Source organism: Pelodiscus sinensis, chromosome 7, assembly GCF_052426305.1.
Source record: "Pelodiscus sinensis isolate ZL-2025 chromosome 7, ASM5242630v1, whole genome shotgun sequence".
NCBI lineage: Eukaryota > Metazoa > Chordata > Testudines > Trionychidae > Pelodiscus > Pelodiscus sinensis.
Genome location: NC_143058.1, coordinates 69,399,910 through 69,421,201, shown reverse-complemented (window position 1 = coordinate 69,421,201; position 21,292 = coordinate 69,399,910). Strand labels below are relative to the sequence as shown.

General features: G+C 42.6%; 1 long non-coding RNA gene across 1 annotated transcript in view; it reads right to left on the bottom strand.

Moving 5' to 3' along the window:
* Positions 1-383: 383 nt before the first annotated feature.
* The window catches only part of LOC142830251 (uncharacterized), a 47,119-nt gene continuing 26,210 nt past the window's right edge, over positions 384-21,292 (bottom strand). Inside the window, exon 3 of the long non-coding RNA XR_012905374.2 lies at positions 384-3,197. This is a non-coding gene — a long non-coding RNA (uncharacterized LOC142830251). The remainder of the gene's footprint in view (positions 3,198-21,292) is intronic.

Genomic DNA, 21,292 nt, shown 5'->3' with positions numbered 1-21,292 from the left:
ACGGTTAAAAGGAGAGGCCACAATCTGGCTGTGGTGATCCTGGCCCGGCACCTCATCCAGCCACTGCTGCCTGGGTGCAGCAGCCCAGCCTTGGCCAGGTAAGGTAATCCAGCTCCAGGGCCCTGCCCCCCACATACTCTACAAACCTCCAGCACCGTGCCCTGTTTCTTGCACCTCTTCCACACACCCCAACCCCCTGCCCCTCATATACTCCAGCTCTGACTCCTGCACCCCCATATCAACAAACTGCACCCCCAGCAGCAGCAGAAGTCCCATTAAATAAAGTCTGTGAGTACGTTTCATTTATGCTGCTATTAATCACTATGTAAATTATCGGTAATATTAAGTTTGCCCATTTTCATGACTGAAAATATACTTCTCATATTGGCTCTTTTGTTGACCACTGGCTTTGAATTCTGATGTAATTTGACTCTTTGGTTTGAAAAGGTTGCTGACCCCTAAGCTAGCATGTTACTATGGAACCCATGCAAACAATTTTTTCAAAGGTTTATAACTTTTCCAAGTTCTCAAGGGGTGCCAAAAGATGCATCCCGACACAAAGGCCACCACTGACAAATGTTGTTACTCTGCTCCAAAGCAGGTAGGTGCCAGAGTTTCTCAAAGGAAAATTTGAGAAATCCAAATTTTGTAATAGGGGCAAAATCACGTACACATCACTTGCTTTGTTCTTAAAAATAGATGAATTATTTTGGCTGAAAATTTCCAGAAATATTCAGTGTTAGGCTGACAAACAGCAAGGAACATTTCATCCCAAACAGCTGAAATTTGAAAAAGTTATAAGCAATTCAAAACAGGGTCCTCTAATGGGAAACGTCATGCAAACCTAATAATAGCCTAAATCAAGGCAACATGACATGGACCAGAGAGGAAGCAATTCATCCCTATTTGCAACAACTCTAATGCAAATGAAGAGCCAAGAGAAGAATACAAAATCATAATGCCTAATTAGTGGGAGTACAGAGAAAAGCATTGAAAATGGTTAGTGAGATGAAAGGATTGACTCAGAAGGAAACTAATAATAGTCAATAACCCAAGTGAAAAAGAAGGGTAACTGAAGTCCCAATTATTTTCAGGTGGTAAGCATTAAGGAGGGAGAGGGATTATTGAACATAGTAAAAGGATGTTTAACTTGAAGTTAACTCCTTAACCCTAACTCATCTCATGTATAGCAGATCATGATAGGTAGGTTCTCTGATGCATTAATCCTTTTCAGCATCATAATTAGTATCAAGAATACAGTGTCATGTCACAGAGCTCTAATATCCCTCCTAAAATCAATGCCAGTAATGAAGCGCTGAACAATGTGAATCACTTCTGCTGTCTTGGCTTAATTTAGCCTTGATACAGAACTCAATGCAAGAATTGGCAAAGCCTTTGTCACCTTTGGCAAACTTACCTCATGTATCTGGAACAACAAGCTACTAACCCTGAATACAAAGCGTCCATTTATCAAACTTGTATCTTTAAGGTTCTGTTTTAGAATTGTGAAAGTTGGGTCACGTACACCAAGCAGGAGCAGAGGCTGAACACCTTCCATTTTCACTGTCTCTGAAAAATCCTGGAAGTCACTTGGGACCAGCTTAGAGTCCGTGCAGACTAATCTGGATGTTCGCATGGGGTATGTGCCTCAAGATCAAATGAAGAAAGCTGTGCTTTATGCGAGCTCAAGAACTACCTGTGGCACAGAGGAAGGCCAAATCCTCAGTACAGTGATAAGGTCAAGCAAGGTCTCAAGAAATTCAGCACTGGCAATGACAGCTGGGAGAACCCTTCCTACAACCACCCAGTCTGGGTCATGATGGATGTAGCCATCAAGGAGATCCTGAGAACGCCCAAAAGGAGGCCCACAGGAAGCAGGAGTGTTCTTCAATCTCCATCTGGACCTGTAACCACTGTGGGAAGGTTTGCAGCTCCTACATCAGGATCTTCTCCTACACCACGGTGAAGCACCACTCACTTTGTCATGATCCCTTTCATCTATCAAGATGTTGGATAATCATATAACTAGAAGTAATGGGATGAAATTCATCCTGAACTATCTAATATCAGTGTAAACCTTCCTGACACCAAGTTTAATTAACCTGTGTTATGCCTGCCCAAGTGATTCAGCTGACCAAATTCTGCTCTCAAACCCATTATCTTTCAGCAATATCCACTATGTTTTCTATTCACAGCCGAGGGCATAATATTGGTCTGCAGGTATTTCATTGCTGGTAACAATGCAGGAGAAGGGAAAAGAACAGCTTGACAGCCAGAGTCTAGAATGAGGTTTCAGTCCAGGCATTACCGTTTTGTGGTTTTGGTTTTTTAAAGTTTGACAATAACCAGACTAGGTCTAGCTCATGGAGAAAGACACACAGAACCTTTCAATGCCATTTGTACAGTCAATCACATTTTAGGGTAGAATCACACTGCAAGGGCACTGTGGGCTTGACTACACATTCCTTTTTCATTCAGTGCATATGTTACAACTGTATCAGTGCCACAATTTGATTTTTTTCCTGATAAACAGATACCATTAGAAAAAGGAACCATAAGCTTTACATGGTATTTAAAGCTAAAGGTATCTTTATGGTATTTAAATGTGAGAAACAACAATTACATTCAAAATCTTGTTATTTTCTTAGATAATGATTGCATAGTAACCCCTAACAGTCTGCAAAAATAAGACATTTTGGCAGTTGGGTATCTATAATAGAAGTATTGGGGAGAGGAATAGGGGGAAGAGAAAGTATTTGCTTACATATTTTAACAGGACAAACTGAATATGAACAAGCATTGCATATATTTATGTTTAGTGTTAACACAATAAGGTTAGTGATAAAAGGAACTGTATAAAGAACTATCAGAAAAATGTCAGCGTATACAAAAAACAGAACCGCATTTTCTTTGAGATCACCAAAGTGAAGTGGAATCATCCCAAATACTCAATGGAAGTTGCATTACTCATTTCACTTTCATTTCTTTTTGTGCTTAAAAGTCTGCTGCAAAAGCTCCAGGAAAACAGAAACCTGCTATGCCCCCTTTCCTCTAAGGATGTTTCTAGGAGTCAGCGGGGAGCAGCCAGCCCTACTGAGGTCCTTATTTAACGCTTCATTCATTCTTCACACACTTTTGCAGGAAACGGCAGGGCTTCAAGTGAGGTCTACCAGCAGGTGCGCTGGGATTTGGGCACACTGCAAAGGAATACAAACACCAGCTAATTAAGTCTATTGTTAAAACAATGTGTTTCTTGCTGAGCCTGAGTCATGTGAAAGTGTTTCAAAAGGACACCGATTTCATTTGTGAGGGCAGACTGCCATCTTCATTCTGGAGCTTTCGGCTCCTCCTCCCCCCACTTCATTGCTGTTTCATTGCAGCATTTAACAGTTTCCAAAATTAGCAGGCCAGTGGGTTTTTAACAAACATTTTCCATGGCCAAAATGCTATGCTCTTCCTTCGGTAAAGTCATTATTGATAGGAAATAGCCCATCACTAATGAAGAGAAGATTAGCTCCTAAAAGACATAAAAGTAACAAACAATAAGATTTGTAGCACTCTGTATCCAAAACTCTATTTGTAATGAACACCTGCCACCAAGAGGCCAGAGGGGATATTTTTAACTTGCGGGTACTAACAAAAAAATCACAAACCATTTTTTTTCATCCGGTATGCAGGCCTGCCAACAGAATCCTGCATCCTGACATGAACAGCTTGAGCAGTGACTGTTGATAAATCAAGCAGTATATTTACAAGGAATTTGACTTTTGAACCCTCCTGGGAAAACAGATGTGCTCCACAGCAATGAGAAAAGTCAGCTTATTTCAACCTCTATATTCTCTATGAAACAACATCACAGATATAAATATAACCTTAATTAGCCAGTGGGGTAAGGAGGACACCCCAAATTTCAGACAATTGAGTGAGCTGGATGTGCATTCAGGGTTTCTTGCTCAAATCCACTTCTTTCAGAAGTTTCTTTTCTATAGTCCTTCATGCAAATGAGCAACGAACCTTGCGGTGTGATAAAACCTGAACTGCGTTGGTACTTTAAAATATTCACCGTATCTGTCTTTTCAGGACTGTTTTCTGTCATGCATTATTTAGTTCTGCAAAACACTTTGAGAGACACTTCTTATGAAAAAGTATTACATAAGATGCAGCTGTATTCTAACTACATCAAAAGCCTGTTTTGCCACAAATGATTAGTTATTCGATATTTCTTTTTATTCTCCTCATTCAACATGTGGCCCTGGGCCTTATTTACTATATACCATCAAAGCACTGCTCTGAATACAAAATTGTTTTATTTCCTTCTGAGTGGATTAGGTGAGATTATTCCCATTTTACAGCTGGGAAATGGAGGCACGGAGAGTATGGTTAACACTGTCACATGACACTAATTTCTGGAGCCCAATTTGAGATACTCTCACACTAAGTATGTCTACACTACAGAGGGGTATTTTTTTTCTCCAGAAAAACGGCCTTCAATTATTTCCACACTGCAATTGCATTCTTCCGAAAGAAAATAGAAAGAACAGAGGGGTTTTTCCGACGTTGGTAACACTCATTCTGCGAAGAAACAACCTTTTTCTGAAAGAGCTCTTTCAGAAAAAGGTGTGTGCGGATGGGGAAGAGGGAGTTATTTTGAAAGAAGAGGAAAAAGGAAGCAGCACAGATACCCTGGTGGCCATTCCATCCATAGTAATCACAGCTGAAATGCGAGATAGCTTCCATTCAATGTGGACGCTGTCTTTTGGAACAAATTTTTCCAGAAGATCTCTTCCAGAAAAGCTTCCTCTGAAAGAAGCCTGCAGTCTAAACATAGCCTGACTGGAGAACCTTTTGGTGCCAACTGGCAGAGGTCCCAGGGGATGCATAGGATCGGTGTGATAGGTGTCCTCCCCACATTGATGTGGAAAGGTGTAAAGGAGCCCTTATGGGCCCTTGAATCAATTAGGCCGATGGCAGAGCTCACTTGTAGGGGAACAGGCAAGATTCTATAAAGCTGAGAGCTGACAGCAGGAAGGAGGCTGCAGGAAGCCAATCTGCAATCACTCCCTGGGAAGTGAGAGGTGCCTTTGGGGGCTTTAGAGACAAGTAGCCCACAAGCTGCTCTCTTGGAAGATTGAATAGAGAGGCTGGCAAACCCCAGAGGGAGTGGAGTGCTGGGCTAGGAAGCAACCGAGAGAGTAAGCAGCCAAGTTGGGAACTGAACACATATTGGCCACATGTTGCAGGGTCTTTGGGCTGATACCCAGAATAGAGGGTGGTCCCATGTTCCCCTACCAGTCACTAGGGAAGTGGCACCAGCAGGGCAGAGAACTGGAAGATTGCCTGGGTTACGGTGGGAGTGACAGAGACTTGGAAGAATTATACCCTGGAAATGAGAAACACAAATAATGACCTGGCTGGAGGGGCAAGCCACGAAGATGACATTGTGGTTCCTAGAGTGAGAGAGAGGCTGCAAACCAGAGAGAGAGCTGGAGTAATGGCAGGAAGCTGGGGGAAGGAGCATCAACCTCACAAGCTAATCAGAGTGACCAGGAGGAGGCACTAAGAAGAGTAGAGCATCCTGTGACAGTCAGATAAACACAATAATTCATCAAAGGGTGTCATGTACCAAGAACCTGGAGCCCTGTCACAATCACTGAAAATGTACAGATAAATAAAATATTATGCACAGAATCTACGTTAAAATTCAGTCTTGGAATTAAGACAAGTTACTAGGTGGTGGTGTGTCTGGGACATCTCCCCGTCTGGTCAATTGCATGTGCATTATATGCTCCACAATATAGGTCCATTTGCATACAGAGCCACAGGCATAAGAAGCGACTATGGGATCTAGAAGAGGTGGTATCCTGTTTATGACAAAAGATAAAGGATTGTTGGGGTGTGCCTAGGGGAAACATGCAGGCCCTTCACCTGGGAGGCAAGCTTGACAGCATACTTTCTTATAAAACCCGAATCACTGCCAAGCCTGGCTGTAAAATGCTCAGGGCTGCCAAGAGAATTGCCAGGCCCCTGGGGCAAGAGGGAGGCTCCAGGCCCCCTAGTAGAGGCGGGGTCTCAGGTGGAAAGAACAGGACTGGGGACTAGACACTCCCAGCCAGATCTTGAGTGTTACCCAGCCCACACCACTTGGGGCTCTGGCCACTGCTTTGGAAGCAGCAGCAGCCGCCATAGGCCCTTTTAAATTGCCAGGCCCCAGTGCAGACGTGCCTTTTGCCCTCCCCCCGCCACACCCCCCCCCCTTTGGTGGCCCTGATAATGCCGTAAGGACATTGGGCGAGTATCACGTTACAAACTACAAGAGCATCTAGTCAGTTAAGTGAAGAATCTAGAACACATGTCACAATGCATGTCACCATTTGGTTCCAGTATGTCTCTGTGCTTTGTCTAAGAAGCTCATATGCGATTTCACTATCAACATCTCTCAGAGCTGTGTTTGCCAGGTAGAGCAGTGGCCTGAGATGTAACTGCTAAGCGGTGGGTGAGCATGTTATTCGGAAGTAGTGAACCTGTGACTCCTCTGAGTGTCCAGTGAATCAGGGACTGGATATTTCAGGGAGATGCTCAGAAGGCTCAAGTGGCACAGGGTTACCGATGCTAAATTGGGTGGGGGGCTGTAAGACCCAGAGGAGAGCATCTGTGTTGCCTGGGACCAGTGGAATCAGGGAACTGACCCCAGTGGGCACAGACAAGAGTTTCTCAGGCTAAGGGTAGATGGTAGCAGGAGCCATCACACGTAGGGCCTGATTTTTCAGTGTACTTAGCATTTTATATGTGCAAAGCACAGCTCCCGGTACCTTTAGTTGCACCTTTGAGTGCTTAATACTTCTGCAAACCACCCCCCACGCCTCCGTGTCTCAGGATGGGCACCCAGAAAGTGAGGAACACAAAACAAACTTCTCACAGGGGGTCACTTGTAAGTGACTTTGCACAGGAAGGCTGTGGCAGAGGCAGGGTAGAATCCAGTTCCCCAGGGTGCTGTTCAACTTCCTTAACAATTAAATCTGCCACTCTCTTAGACTCAGAGACTTTAAGGTCAGAAGGGACCATTATGATCATCTAGTCTGACCCCCTGCACAGTGCAAGCCACAGAATCTCACCCAGCCCTCCTAGAATAATCCTCTCACCTATATCTCAGATATTGAAGCCTTCAAATACTTTGAAGACCCCAAGATGCAGAGAATCCTCTAGCTGTGATCTGTACCCCATGCTACAGAGGAAGGCGAAAAACCTCCAGGGCCTCTGCCAATCTACCCTGGAGGAAAATTCCTTCCCGACCCCAAATATGGCGATCAGCTAAACCCTGAGCATGTGGGCAAGACTCATCAGCCAGACACCCAGAAAGTTCTCTATAGTAACTCCTATCATCCCTCCATTGACCTATTCCCACTGATAATGAATGGACAATTAGTTACCAAGATCATGTTATCTCATCAAACTTCATAAACCCATCTAGTTTAATCTTGAAACCAGATAGATCTTTTGCCCCCACTACTTCCCTTGGAAGGCCGTTCCAGAACCTCACTCCTCTAATGGTTAGAAACCTTCGTCTAATCTCAAGTCTAAACTTCCTAATAGCCAGCTTATATCCATTTGTTCTTGTGTCCACATTGGTATTAAGCTTAAATAATTCCTCTCCCTCCCTGGTATTTATCCCTCTAATATATTTAAAAGTGCAATCATGTCCCCCCTCTGCCTTCTTTTGGTTAAGGTAAACAAGCCAAGCTCCTTGAGTCTCCTTTCATAAGACAGGTTTTCCATTCCTCTTCTTGCAATTCCTTCCACCTCTGTGTCTATCCACAAAATTACACTCCAGTTCCTGCCTTCTTCCCCTCTGTTCCCATCTCCCTGACCTTCCAACTCCAACCCCATCCCACCTACTCCTACCTGCCCCCTTTCTGCTCCTATCAAATACCTCTTCCCCCCCTCATCTCCTGGTCCCCTTCTTGTGTTTCTAACCAATTCTGTCTCCTAGATTTGCTCCTCTCCAAACCCCCACTCCAGCTCTTGGCCCTTTTCCCTGTACTCCTCCTTCCTATCCCATCTACCCCCAGGACAATGGCTCCTGGTCCCACCACATCTGTTTCCCCCATTGAATTTTCCCTTTCTTCTGCTTCTCCACACCCCCACTGTCTGGCTCTTGCCTCCTCATCTCACTTCTCCCCACCCCCAAAAAAATCATTCATCACCCCGCAGAATTCAAGTCAGTTTGATTCATCTTTCTCTCCTGCACTGCCAGATTATTAATGAGCAGTAACAACATAGGGGAGACCATCTCCCCATTCTGAGTTCTTGTGTCCAGCACCACCCTCGCACACAGTGGCCAGAAGTGGTAAATTCCCTGCCGCACTGGACTGGAGCACAATTAGTGCCAATGGAATCTGAAGAATTTAGATGCCAAACTCTAAAACGTCTCTACCAACCATGTGCAACCTGAAATTTTGCCGAGGCTCATAACTTTGCCAAATTTGGGCAAATTTTCCCCAAAATAGCCAAAAGGCTCTCCCTGACCCCTGCTAAATTTCACGTTGCTGCTCTAGAGCACAGAGGCCCTAGATCTTCTTAATGAAACAGTTGTAAGGGTTTGTTTTTAACATGGCAAAACAACTGTTTCTTAATCTCATTCTGACAAACATTTTAGCTGAAATTTCCCTAAACAAAACAGCCTGAGGTGAATGTCTGCTGTGAAAAATTTCCACCTGAACAGTGAACGTCTGGCAAAGTCATACGCAGGTGAAAGCAGGGCTTTATAGTGGGAAGTGTCAGCTTTCTTAATTATAGGCGGCACTGCCACCTCTGCCTCTAGTAAATAATGAAACACAACCCGCTCTGTATCTGACAAAAACAGGACTAATCTACAAAGCTTTACAGAAAAATAGCTGTCATTGTAAAGCTTAATCCTTTATTGCACAGTTGTGCTATCAAAGTTTGAAATGAAGGGAGGCTTTTGCTGGACCAATGTCAAACTTCACAAGTTTTAAATGTGGACCTTGATTCTGAAGACACATACTCATGTGTGTAACTTTACTACCATGAATGTTCTATTGAAATCAATGAAATCCTTTATGGTAGCAAAGGCACAGGCGTAAATGTTTGCAGGATTGTGCTTTGGGTCCATTTTTCTAGATTTCTCTCCGGGATTTCATGTTAATTGGATGTTTTTAAAGCTCTCTGAAAAAAGTTTTCTGAACACATCCATTCAATGTGCAGCAGCAGTCAAAAAAGCAATGTTAGGAATAATTAAAAAAGAATAAAGAATAAGACAGAGAATAGCTTATTGCCTCTATATAAATCCATGGTATGCCCACATCTAGAATACTATGTACAGATGTGGTCATCTCATCTCCAAAAAGATACGTTGGCATTAAAAGTTCAGAAAAGAGCAACAAAAATGATTAGGGATATGGAACAGCTGCCATATGAGGAGAGATTAATAAGACTGGGACTTTTCAACTTAGGGTGTGTCTAGACTACCTAGTTTTGTCGACAAAAGTGGACTTTTGTCGACAAAACTATACCAGCGTCTACACTACCGCTGAGTTCTGTCGACATAACGTCGCCAGAACTCAGCAGTTTTGTCGACGCTGGTATACCTCATTTTACGAGGCATAACACCTTCTGTCGACAGAACTCTGTCGACAGAAGGTGTTATTGCCTGTAACATTGCGTCCAGACTACGGAGTTCTGTCGACAAAGCAGCTTGCTTTGTCGACAGAACTCAAAGTGTCTGGACGCTCTTTGTCGACGGAAGTTTTGTCGACAGTATCTGTTGACAAAACTTCCGTCGACAAAACGCGGTAGTCTAGACGTACCCTTAGAAAAAGAGGAGACGTAGGGTGCGTCTACACAGCACCCTAAACAGCTAAGCAAATTGTGTATCTTATTTCAAAACTATTTCAAAATAATTTATTTTGAAATTTGGTGCATCTACACAGTGCCAAACTTCAAAATAACACACTATTTCAAGCCATCCCTTAACCCTCATTCAATGAGTTTTACCGGGATGGTGAAATAGTGCACCTGTTATTTTGAAAAATATTTTGAAATAACAGGCAGCTTGGGTAGATGTGGGGTAGCTATTTCAGGATACCAGAGGTCCTGTGCAGTGTAGACATACCCTAAGGGGAATACGATAGAGGTCTATAAAATCATGACTGTGTGGAGAAGGAAAAGTTGTTTGTTTGTTTGTTTCTATAACACAAGAGCCAAATTAACTTAATAGATAGCAGGTAAATTAATAGGCTGTTATTAAAACAAACAAAAGGAAGTATTTCTTCACACCATGCACAGTCAACCTGCGGAACTCCTTGCCAGAGGACATTGTGAAGGCTAGGTCTTTAACAAGGTTCAAAAAAGAGCTAGATAAATTCATGCAGGATAGGTCCATCAATGGTTATTAGCCAGGATGAGCAGGAATGGTATCCCAAGCCTCTGTTTGTCAGAAGCTGGGAATGGGCAACAGGGGATGGATCATGTAATGATTACATGTTGGTTACTTGTTCTGTTCACTCCCTCTAGTGCACCTGGCATTCATCAGGGTCAGAAGACAGGATACTGAATTAGATGGACCTGGACCTTTGGTCTGACCCAGTATGGTCGTTCCTATGTTCTTCAACTAATGAATTGTGTATTTACATGAGATACGAACAGCACAAGCAAAGGAAACAGTAATTTGCCTAATACAATGCCAGTGAAATTTGCAGTAAGAATCTGTCACCTAATGTATTTCAGTACTAAAAATCAGTGAATTCTTAGTATCTGTTCACTGTGTATAGTATATTCTAAAAATAATTACAGGAACGTTTTTGCCATGTGCTGTGCTATGTATATTTCTTAAAAATACATTTAACCATCAAGTTCTCTTTCTTAGTTAATGTATTTTAAAAATTACATCTTTCTCCTACATATGGCATCTCATGGAATGAAATCCTGTTCTTATGGGAGTTTTACAATGGACTTCACTGGGACCACAATTTCACTCATAAAGTGCTTCTTTAATGTATGTGCAATGCAGACATTTGAACACCAGAGGACAGTGTGTGAGTGAATAAAAAAATTACATAGCAACTGATATATACTACTTAGACATTTGTTCGCATAAAGTATCAAGTCAAATCCTATTTCACTATTACTACCAGTCACCTTCCTGGAAGCAGTTATGTAGAATGATACAACACATTAACATGAAAGAAAATGAAGACTAGAATGATTTGGGAATAATGCTGATTTGATTTAAAATACGCTTCTAGACATGAAAACCCAGTGGTGGCTATAGGTTTTTGACTCTTCATTTGAAATTATGTCTCTTTTTCTTTTTGGCTGCATCTAGACTGGCATGATTTTGCGGAAATACTTTTAATGGAAAAGTTTTTCCGTTAAAAGTATTTTCGCAAAAGAGTGTCTAGATTGGCACAGATGCTTTTGCGCAAACAGTGCTTTTGCACAAAAGCATCTGTGCCCAGTATAGACGCGCTTTTGAGCAAGAAAGCTCCGATGGCCATTTTAGCCAATGGGCTTTCTTGCGCAAAAAATTAAGGTGCCTGTCTACACTGGCCCTCTTGCGCAAGTATTCTTGCGCAAGAGGGCTTATCCCTGAGCGGGAGCATCAGAATATTTGCGCAAGAAGCCCTGAATTCTTACCTTAGAACGTCAGTGTTCTTGCGCAAATTCAAGCGGCCACTGTAGACAGCTGGCAAGTTTTTGCGCAAAAGCGGATGCTTTTGTGCAAAATCTTGCCAGTCTAGATACACCCTTTATGTTGCTTCTTATGATGATGTGATTTTTATTATATCAATGGCTGATCTTACAAAAGGAAAAGGAGAGATACCAACTCTTTCTGTGACTCCCTGCAGAAGGGTCAAAGCTAAATGGATATGAAAAGGAAATTACACTCACCTCTAGAAGTTAATTAATCAAAATGAAAACATATCAGCCTCTGGTGTGGGAGAACCCTTTACCCATAGGCTATGTCTACACTGCAGGCTTCTTGCACAAGAACTGTTTTGCGGAAGAGTTCTTGTGCAAAAAATCTTCCACAAGAGCGCATCTACACTGCCATGTGCTTTTGCGCAAGAGATGCGCTTTTGTGCAAGAGCATCCATGGCAGTGTGGACGCTCTCTTCCACAAGAAAGCTCTGATGGCCATTTTAACCATATGGGCTTCTTGTGCAAGAAATTTTTGTTGCCTGTCTACACTACCCTCTTGTGAAAGAGCTCTTGCGCAAGAGGGCTTATTCCTCGTGGGGAGAGGAATAACTCTTCTGGAAGAAGCCCTGTTTTCCGATGCTATACTGTAAATTTACTTGCGCAAGAACACGCGTGCAGTGTAAACAGCAGGCAAGTTCTTGCGTAAGAACAGCTGTTACTGCACACTTCTTCCGCAAGGTAGACACAGCCATACTGTCTCTTATCTCTGCCTAAAGAATGTGCTTCAGTCTCCGGAGACAACAATCCAGCATCTTTTATGACCTGTTTTATGCATTAATTATAATAGAACATGTTAGGAACCTTTAATAATAAGCAGCACTCTCAATCTCGCCTATAATCCAAAAAATATAAAAGGCCCAATTCTGTCCTCAGTTTTAGCCATGCGATTCCACTGGAGTTGACACAGTGCAATGAGGCCATTGAAGTCAATGCCATTAAGCTCACAGTGTTAACTCTACCACTAGACAGTCTCTATATGGAAGTTAGAGGGGTGTACACATGTAAGCAAGGTTGGACTTGCCCTTAGAAGATTTTGGAAAACAAACTGAGTTATAACCTTTCAGTCTCCCAGAACCTTTTAGGGTTTCATACACAATGCATTGGGATGGGTCTGTCATTACTAACACCAGCTGCCATAAGGCAATAGATCATTACAGCACTTCAGAGATCCTTCAGTCAAAGGTTAATGTTGTATAAAGCATTCCAGGACGGGAAGGGGCAGCTATGGCTCACCTGGGTAAATTCATAATTGCATGTAAAATGTCTCTAATTACCTGCTAGCTCATTATAGCTCCAGAGGAAATACTCCTTTTAAGTTAACAGGACACATTTCATGAATATTACATTGAGCAAATATTAAGGAGCAGTGACATAATGGAATAACAGTTAAGGAGTCATGTCCCATGCAATCAGCTGAATCAACATTTTCTCTTCTATTTTTTCCTTTGATTACAGCTCTAAGACTATGTCTAGACTGCAAGCCTCTTTCGAAAGAGCGCGTCTAGACTGCATGCGGAACTTTCGAAAAAGCAAGCCGCTTTTTCGAAAGCAAGCACCCAGTGAGTCTGGATGCTCTCTTTCTAAAAAGCCTGTTTGCTTTCAAGAACGCCTTCTTTCGAAAGAGCACTTTCGAAAGAAGGCGTTCTTCCTCGTGGAATTAGGTTTACCACCGTCGAAAGAAAAGCCGCATTTTTTCGATTTAATTTCGAAAGAACACGGCTGCAGTCTAGACGCAGGTGAAATTTTTTCGAAAAAACCCCTGAGTCTGGACACAGCCTAAGAGAGTCATAGCAAGTGAATCTATCGCAAGCTTATTCAGACAGAAAAAAAGAATCTACTTTAAAGCTAGGAAATCAGTAATGAGGCTTAGAATCCGGGCTCCTTGCAGGGCGGGATGAGGCTTCATGTGCTCCCCTGCCCCTTGGCCCTGATTGGCCTGGGGACAGAAGGGGGAGCACACGACGTCTCCTCCCGTCACCAGGGGCATGGGTGCCTAGGGGAAATTCCTGGGGGGGGGCAGAAGTGCTCCTCCACCCCCAGACTAATCACGACCTGTGGGTGGGGCAGCAGGGACGTATCCTGGCCCCACGCCCTTCCACTTGAGGCCCCATGACCTTCCAGGGTGGCCCAGGGCCACCTCAAAAATTTCTGAAGTGGCCCCCGGCAAAAATTATTGCCCATCCCTGCTCTAGGTGTTACTGAAATCCAAATAAATAACAAATACAGTAAATTTCTTCTTTAGTCTTTCTCCCTGAACCACATGACAATTTTCGTTGCCCCTCCCTGACAAGACTTTCCCAATATTTCCACTCTCGATGTAGAAATTCCACATCTGATCCTTGCAGCTAAGTCTGGATTCTTCAAAACAAATCTCTAAATGCCTCAATTCATTTTTGCTGCCTATCTTAATTTTTGTTTTCTACATGGTTTTTGCAACAAGGTGACCAAAACTAGTGCAATATGCAAGAAGACAGTGAATTAGCATTTATATAATACTACTAAAATATTTTGCATATTGTTTAAGTTTATTGAATTTGCTTTTTTGACTTGCCACTGAACTGCCTGCATTGTTGTCTAGATATTTTTTCTGAGATGTTTTGATGAATTTGTGATCCTGGATTACATACAGTATTTTAAATTATTACTCTTGATGTGCATTCCTTTGCCCTTGACAGGTTTTAATTTCAGTCGGTCTGCTTTCATGTTGCACAGTTATCTAATTTTATTGGGTCTTTCTGGCGTTACAATTGTCCATAGTACTGGCTGCAATAGCTAACCTACATAATTGTGCACTGTCAGGAAATGTCACTACTTCATTATTCAGCCCCATTTGCTAGTGAATTATTAAATGCCACAGGTCTTTGTAAGGATCCCTGAGACACCACATTTCTAATGAGGGTAATTGTGGTTTTGTGGGAACCACAAAGAAACTGACCCAAAACCTACAAACCTCAGAAGTGTACTAGAAATAGATTCAACTCACTTGGATGCTTCACTTAGCAGGCCTGAGCAATTCCCTTTTGTACTCTCCCATGGTGCAGTGGGAAGAGACTGGTGGCCTTTCTATAATCACTTCTTGAAGCTTTTCAGGTTAGCCAGCCAGCCCACCTCATCAGACATATTTTTCAAGAGTGTAGAGTCACATATGCCTACTACTCCCCCAATTCACAGGAAGCGTCTTTGAAAGAATGGCCTTTCAGCTCACCCTGCCTCTCTCAAATTGCAAGATTGGAAGATGCTACTCCAAGTCCTGCGGCTGGCTCTAATAGCAGCCCTTATCTCACTCTAGGGTGGTGATTCCCGAGACTGAGAGAAGAGCTTGTTGGAGATATCACAGGAATGAGTATTGATCTTGTTGCTATAAATGGGAGATGGGTGGACATCAAGAACCCAACTCATCTGAAGGCCCTTTATACTAGCTGTGAGAGAAGTCACAGCAGGCCTACATACTGCCACTTCACATACATCAGAAATGAGAGACAGGGGGAGCAGACCAGCTGGTCAATTTTCAAAGTCTTCAGAGGGTGGATTGGTAAAAGCCCTTACTCCTCCACTTCAGAAACCCTTTGAGAGATATGCGGTTTGATGGCAAGAAGCAGAACCTAGGACTAGAATTCTCAGCCATAGAGTCTAAGATTCATGCGAATAGGACATGGGCCTGGAAATCAGGAGATCTGGATTCTTATCCCACCTCACAACATCAACCTAGTAATTGATCTGTGAATCCCTTACAGCCTCTCCTTCAGTTATGAACGAGTTACGGACCAAACACTTGGACGTAACTAGAAATGTTCGTAACTGAGACCCCATTGAGTTACATTGCAACCATGCTGTTCGTAAGCATGGGTCACATTCGTAACGCGGGGACCACCTTTACGACCGCTCAATGGGAGTTTTGGTTGTAAATGCAAACGGTCATAAATCGACTGTTCACAACTCAGGGATTGGCTGTACTTCAAAATTCTCAAGTCTTCATTAATTTCAGGTCCTCTCCTTTTGGAGTGTCTAAAGAAACACCTATCACCAAATTTTCCAAGTTGCCGAGTGCACATTGAAATGACTATGGTTTGGGTGATATTCTTGCTGCTGGGACTAAAGCTGTGCAAATAATTGATATTTCAGTCTAATGTCCGAAGTGAAAATAAATAGAATCAGAACTACCACAAATAATCTTTTTTTTTTTTTTTAAATGAAATAAAAAAGTCCCCCCAAATTGTTTCAGGTAAACCATTTTGTTGTTCAATCCAAAAATGAAATATTTAATGGACCTTTTAATTCATTTTTAAATGAAATTGAGAGAAATTCCAAAATCATAAAGCTTTCTGAAACAAAAAGTCAGAACATTTCAGTTAGGAAAAAAACATTTTATTCAACTGAAAAAAAAATCACCCAAATCAATCCAAATTCATGAATGGTCTTGGCATTTTTCAGCCAAATAATGAGGATTAGCCCCAGGGAAGTATGGTAAAAAAAAAATCCCACTTCAAGTACCAAGTAGGAGTCACTTTAGGAAGAGCCAAATAAGCATGGCAATAGCCAGAAAGAAAGCACATCTTCACACAAAATAAGGGGGAACCCCATCTAAGTGAAATAAATAGCAAAAGGCCAATTCCCCATGTCAGGAACTGAGAAAGGGTCAGTTCCTAAGGGACAAATAAAGCCTCTTCCATTCCTTTTTCCTAAGCAATGCCCAGAGAACCTCTCCAATTCATCAGACCTGCGAACACTCTACTCTAAAGGGGAAAAAAAACCCACATATACAACTGGTCCATCCCCCTTACTTCAGGGGAATCTGGACTGACTTCCCACTCACCACAGAGGTGGACAGCATGTCGCTTCTCTTCTACGCTTTTCCAAGCACCCTGTAGCTCTCAGGCCTCAGGGCCTCTGATCCCTTTCAGAACCATAAGACAAATCCTCCCCCTTCCAGGGCAGACAGCCTGCTGAAGCTTCTATCCTCCCATGTGTCTCCGGTTCCTCTCTTGATTATCCCCCCAAGTGTGGGCACTTCTGGCAGGCGTTGTGGGGCGAAGCCAACTGCAACATCTGTCCGCTGACCAAATCGTCAGCCCCTTACTACCCAGGCCTGGTGTAGGATGTGTATATGCTATCACAGGACACCAGAGCACTGGCAGTGTGGAATAGTGCCCAACGCCTGTTAAATCTGGCCTATTTGATTCTATATTCCTGCAACACATACAAATCCTATTTCTGTGACCAGGAATTCTGGATGCACATGGAACAAATAACCAGGCTCTTAATTTGCTGTCCTGTGAATAAATGTGACCACTGGAAAAGCAACACTGCTTCCATGCCGCAGAATTTACATTGCAGCAGGGTTGTATTTACCAGTTGTGACACTTACTAGTATTGTCCTACAATACTATGCTGCTGGGGCTCACAGCTCCGACAATGACAGCCAGCCCACAGGCATGCAGGTCATACACTTTGACTTCCACAGCCCGGTTACTTTTTACAGAGTGATCCCCAACACTCCATATCCCAAATTTCCCTCCAACAATCTGCTCTGTGGTGTCCTGCCCCCTACTGAACCATCACAGAAGCTTTTACATTTGCTGATCTTTTAAAGAGACAATGTGCTGCAGCCTATTAGCTCAACCGGGGGATAGTGTGCCATTCCCTTCCATCCAGGCACTAGATTTAGTTTAACTACAAACAAAAATTATTAAACAAAAAGTGATGGGTATAATTTATATATCCCTGCATGTAGGCACATCAAGTACAAGGAGTAAGGATAGAAATGGTTACAAACAAAAGTAAAAATATGCTTCTAAGACTAAAATTTAACTTCAGCCAGTTCCACCAGAGTTCTCACCTACATTCAGTTCCTAGAGAGTTCCAGATATACATTTCCCAGTTGTAAAGGTCCTGGCCTCATGCATCTCCCCTACCTTACAAATATATTATTTGGAAAATAATAGCAGCCAGAGCTTCTCCCCTCCCTTGCTGGGGTGCAGACGCCATGCTGTCTTCCCTAAGTACATTGACACTGCTTCAAGAGGCAGGCAAGGCCTTCTAGAGGTACAGTCTCTATGCAGTAAGTAGTCAGCTTTCCCTGCCTACTGTCTTTATAGGTTTATTTATCTTACACGTCAATGTGTTTTTCTTTGCCTTTGGTCACGGCTTGCCTAATCTACATAGGAGACACATTCAACCAAGTGGAACCATATTCCATCATCTGAAACAAGAGTGGCTTCAGCATTGCTCACCAAATGCACTTCAAGAACACATTTGAAGCACATACAGGCAGTCCCCGGGTTACGTACAAGATAGGGACTGTAGGTTTGTTCTTAAGTTGAATTTGTATGTAAGTCGGAACTGGTACATATTGTAGGGGAAACTCTAGCCAAACATTTCTCCCGAGCTCAGTTTTATTCTCTCACACCTCACTTCCCTCAGTCCTTTATTCTCAAGCTGAGGTGTCTGCTGAGAAAAGCCGCTCTGCGTCTCCCTGGTCTGCTGTGGGTGGGGGGCGCTAGCTTCCCATCTCCCTGGTCTGCTGGAGGGTGAGTTGCCTCACCCCATTTGTAAGTAGGGATCCGATGTAAGTCGGATCCATGTAACCCGGGGACTGCCTGTATCTGTACAATCATTTTACATACATCACACAAGAACATTAATGGCCATTTTGTTACTGGGTTTCCAACGACATTGCATATTATCTTTGGAGTATATACCTTGATAACAGTATGCTAACTGGCATCTCAAGGTCACACCACTCACAACTGTCAGTCTCACCATCGTACTCCCTTTTAGAGAAAGTCTGAAAGAGAAAGACCACCAAAAAGGAGAGAACAAGGGAGAGAATTCACATCTATTTCTGAACAGTAAAAAACAGAAAAAGCAAGTTACAAAATCTTTTGATCTGCATCGGGGGAGAAAGTTCAGCTTGGAGTATTTTGATCAACATCCAGTTCTTGGGCAATAAGAATATAAAATTATACAAATTCCCATAGCTATCTTACCTGTACGACTTTCAAACCACACAATCCTTTCTCTATGATCAACACAGCTGTTGCTGCTCAAAGGAAACAGAGAACCTCCAACTATACAAGACTATGCCTCGGGCTGCTGTCTCCACACAAGTTTCATAAAACATTCATAGGTAAGGTTCTGTACTCAGTTACGTTTGTTTCTGCCTCCGCACGAATAGCTCTGCCAACTTCCAAAATTAACTGGGCTAAAACAGGAATAATCACAGCTACTGTTACAGTAGATTTGGAGTGGTAGTTACCCTGCACAAACAGGACCCAGGCAATCAAGTGTCTGACAGGTCTGGATTTGTCAATCCGCTACCACCTGGTGCATCCCTTTTAAAGGGTCTGCTTGTGCTTTCCAACTGCACCAAACCAGCAGCTCAGTTATTTTAACAGTGATGAAGTTTGTTGCTGAATGGGCATTTTTTTCCAGTTTAAATAAAGGAACATAAAAGTTTTGAAAGAAATAATACCTGCTACTAGGCCAGCATTATTTCTTTGTTATCTCCTGTCAAAACAGGTCTGCCCCATATTACAATCCTAACCTCACTTGTATTTGTTCCATATGGTAATAAGCTGAGTGTGTGCTATTGAATTAAAAAAAGATACAGAGTGTTTCCGGCTGCAGGGCCAGACAAATGCAAGTCTTAGTGCCAGCACACTAGTGCTAGGCACAATGTTTCATATAGACTGTCAATAATGAAGACTAGAGACTGTGTTCTTTTCAGCCCAGTGCTCTTTCCAAATGACCAAAAAAAAAAAAAAAAACTTAAATGAATTTGGAAATAGCAAACACCAACACCAGAAAAAATGTAAACTCCTTGTCTTTTTAAAAAGCTAATCAGCGCATATATGGCCAGCAAGAGGATCCCAATTATTCACACACAGATGAAGAGGAAGAATTTATGATGCCCATTTGCAATCTGACAGAACGTCTGTAAGTTGGAATATTAAGTGTCAGGTGCCTTTCATTCTTATACGTGTGTTTATTTATACTCACTGATATATTTATATGCACTGATCAGTGAGACACGGCAAAGATTAGAAACAGACGTGGCAGGTGCTTTAGAAATATCTACAGCCCTAATCCTGCTAGTTACAACACCTGGGGACAACCCCCTCAACCCACCTGAAGCCTCACTAAAAATCAAAGAAGCCCCATGTAGGTACATTCACTCGTAAGTTGCAGGATCAGGGCCCAAGATATAGCATGATAATCACAACTAGGTGCTAGAGCTCTTACATTAATAGGAATGGTTAGAATTCATTTTTTTGTATGCCAGGGGTGTACTATGTAGCATTCATTCACACAGGACATTCCCTCACCCAACGGTCCTGACTCTACAATCTATGTCAGTTAGCCCCCAAGGCCATGCAGAGCCCTATTTTCAGTAGGACTCTGGATGGCCCCCACTCATGGGTCAGATTATAGGACTGAGACACAATCTGAGATATGGTATATACATGCTTCATATACTGAATACACCCAAGCTAACTTTCCATGGTAGTTTATAGTACCCTTAGTCCTAAAAATGTTGGATAATTAAAATAAACTTTAGGTCAATATGCAACCTGCTGTGTCCTCCTCTGATTGACCAGATGCCCCAAGCCTTTTGAGGTTCGCCTATCATTAATAAAGGAGAAAGTGCTTTACATACACCTCTTGTGAATGGGGTGCTTACCCTAATCATTTATGTAGGCATAATCACTTATGTAGCTGATGCAGTGTGTGAAACGGCCAGGAAATATTTTAATAAAATGATTGATTCCAAATACAGGGCCAAATGCTGCACTCCCTGCTGAGCCACAGGGTACTTTATCATCCCCTAAGTAAGAGTAGCAAGATTTGCCCCACAGCGCATACAAATGCTCATGATTAAAAAATTAGGACTTTTTAGAACTAAAGGGAAAAGAGAGGTCTCCTTTAAAATAAGCCACGGGCCATCATATTAGAGACTTCAGGGATAACTAAGAATGCACAGAAGTGGGCAAATGATCCCAAGTAAACAAATTCTCATGACTGTTTTGTTAGCTCAGTTATTTGCTGTAGTGAATGACAGCTGGTACTTCAAAATCCAGTAATGAAACTGACATAGATCTCGCAGCCTGGGAGCTTAGCCACAGCAAAACACACAGCACAGAGACATGTTTGATTAGTCTGAATGTTGAGATTAATCTGCTTTTGAATTTCCAGCTACTAACTCCACCCCAGGAGTGATCGATTCACAAGGGAAGGCCCCTAATGAAAGGAATATACATCTGTGCAGCCTCCCTGGGGTAAGATTATGATGACCTAATGCAGAAAGTCAAAAAGTCCTCTGGCCATGTGACAGGGGCCTCCCAATTACACCCCAGCTTCTTTATCTCTCATTAACCTGATGCTCCTCCAAGGTCAAACTTACAAACAGGCATAAGAGGCACTGATGTGCTGATTGGCCATGATCTCATCAAGAGAAAAGAGTTTTGGATTTGGGGTTTGCAAAATACCTTGTATCTATGTCGATTCTGTCATTCAAGTATCAACAGACCTCAAGTAAGGTTGTTGTGTTCTAATTTGTAATACAGCTGTGGGTCAC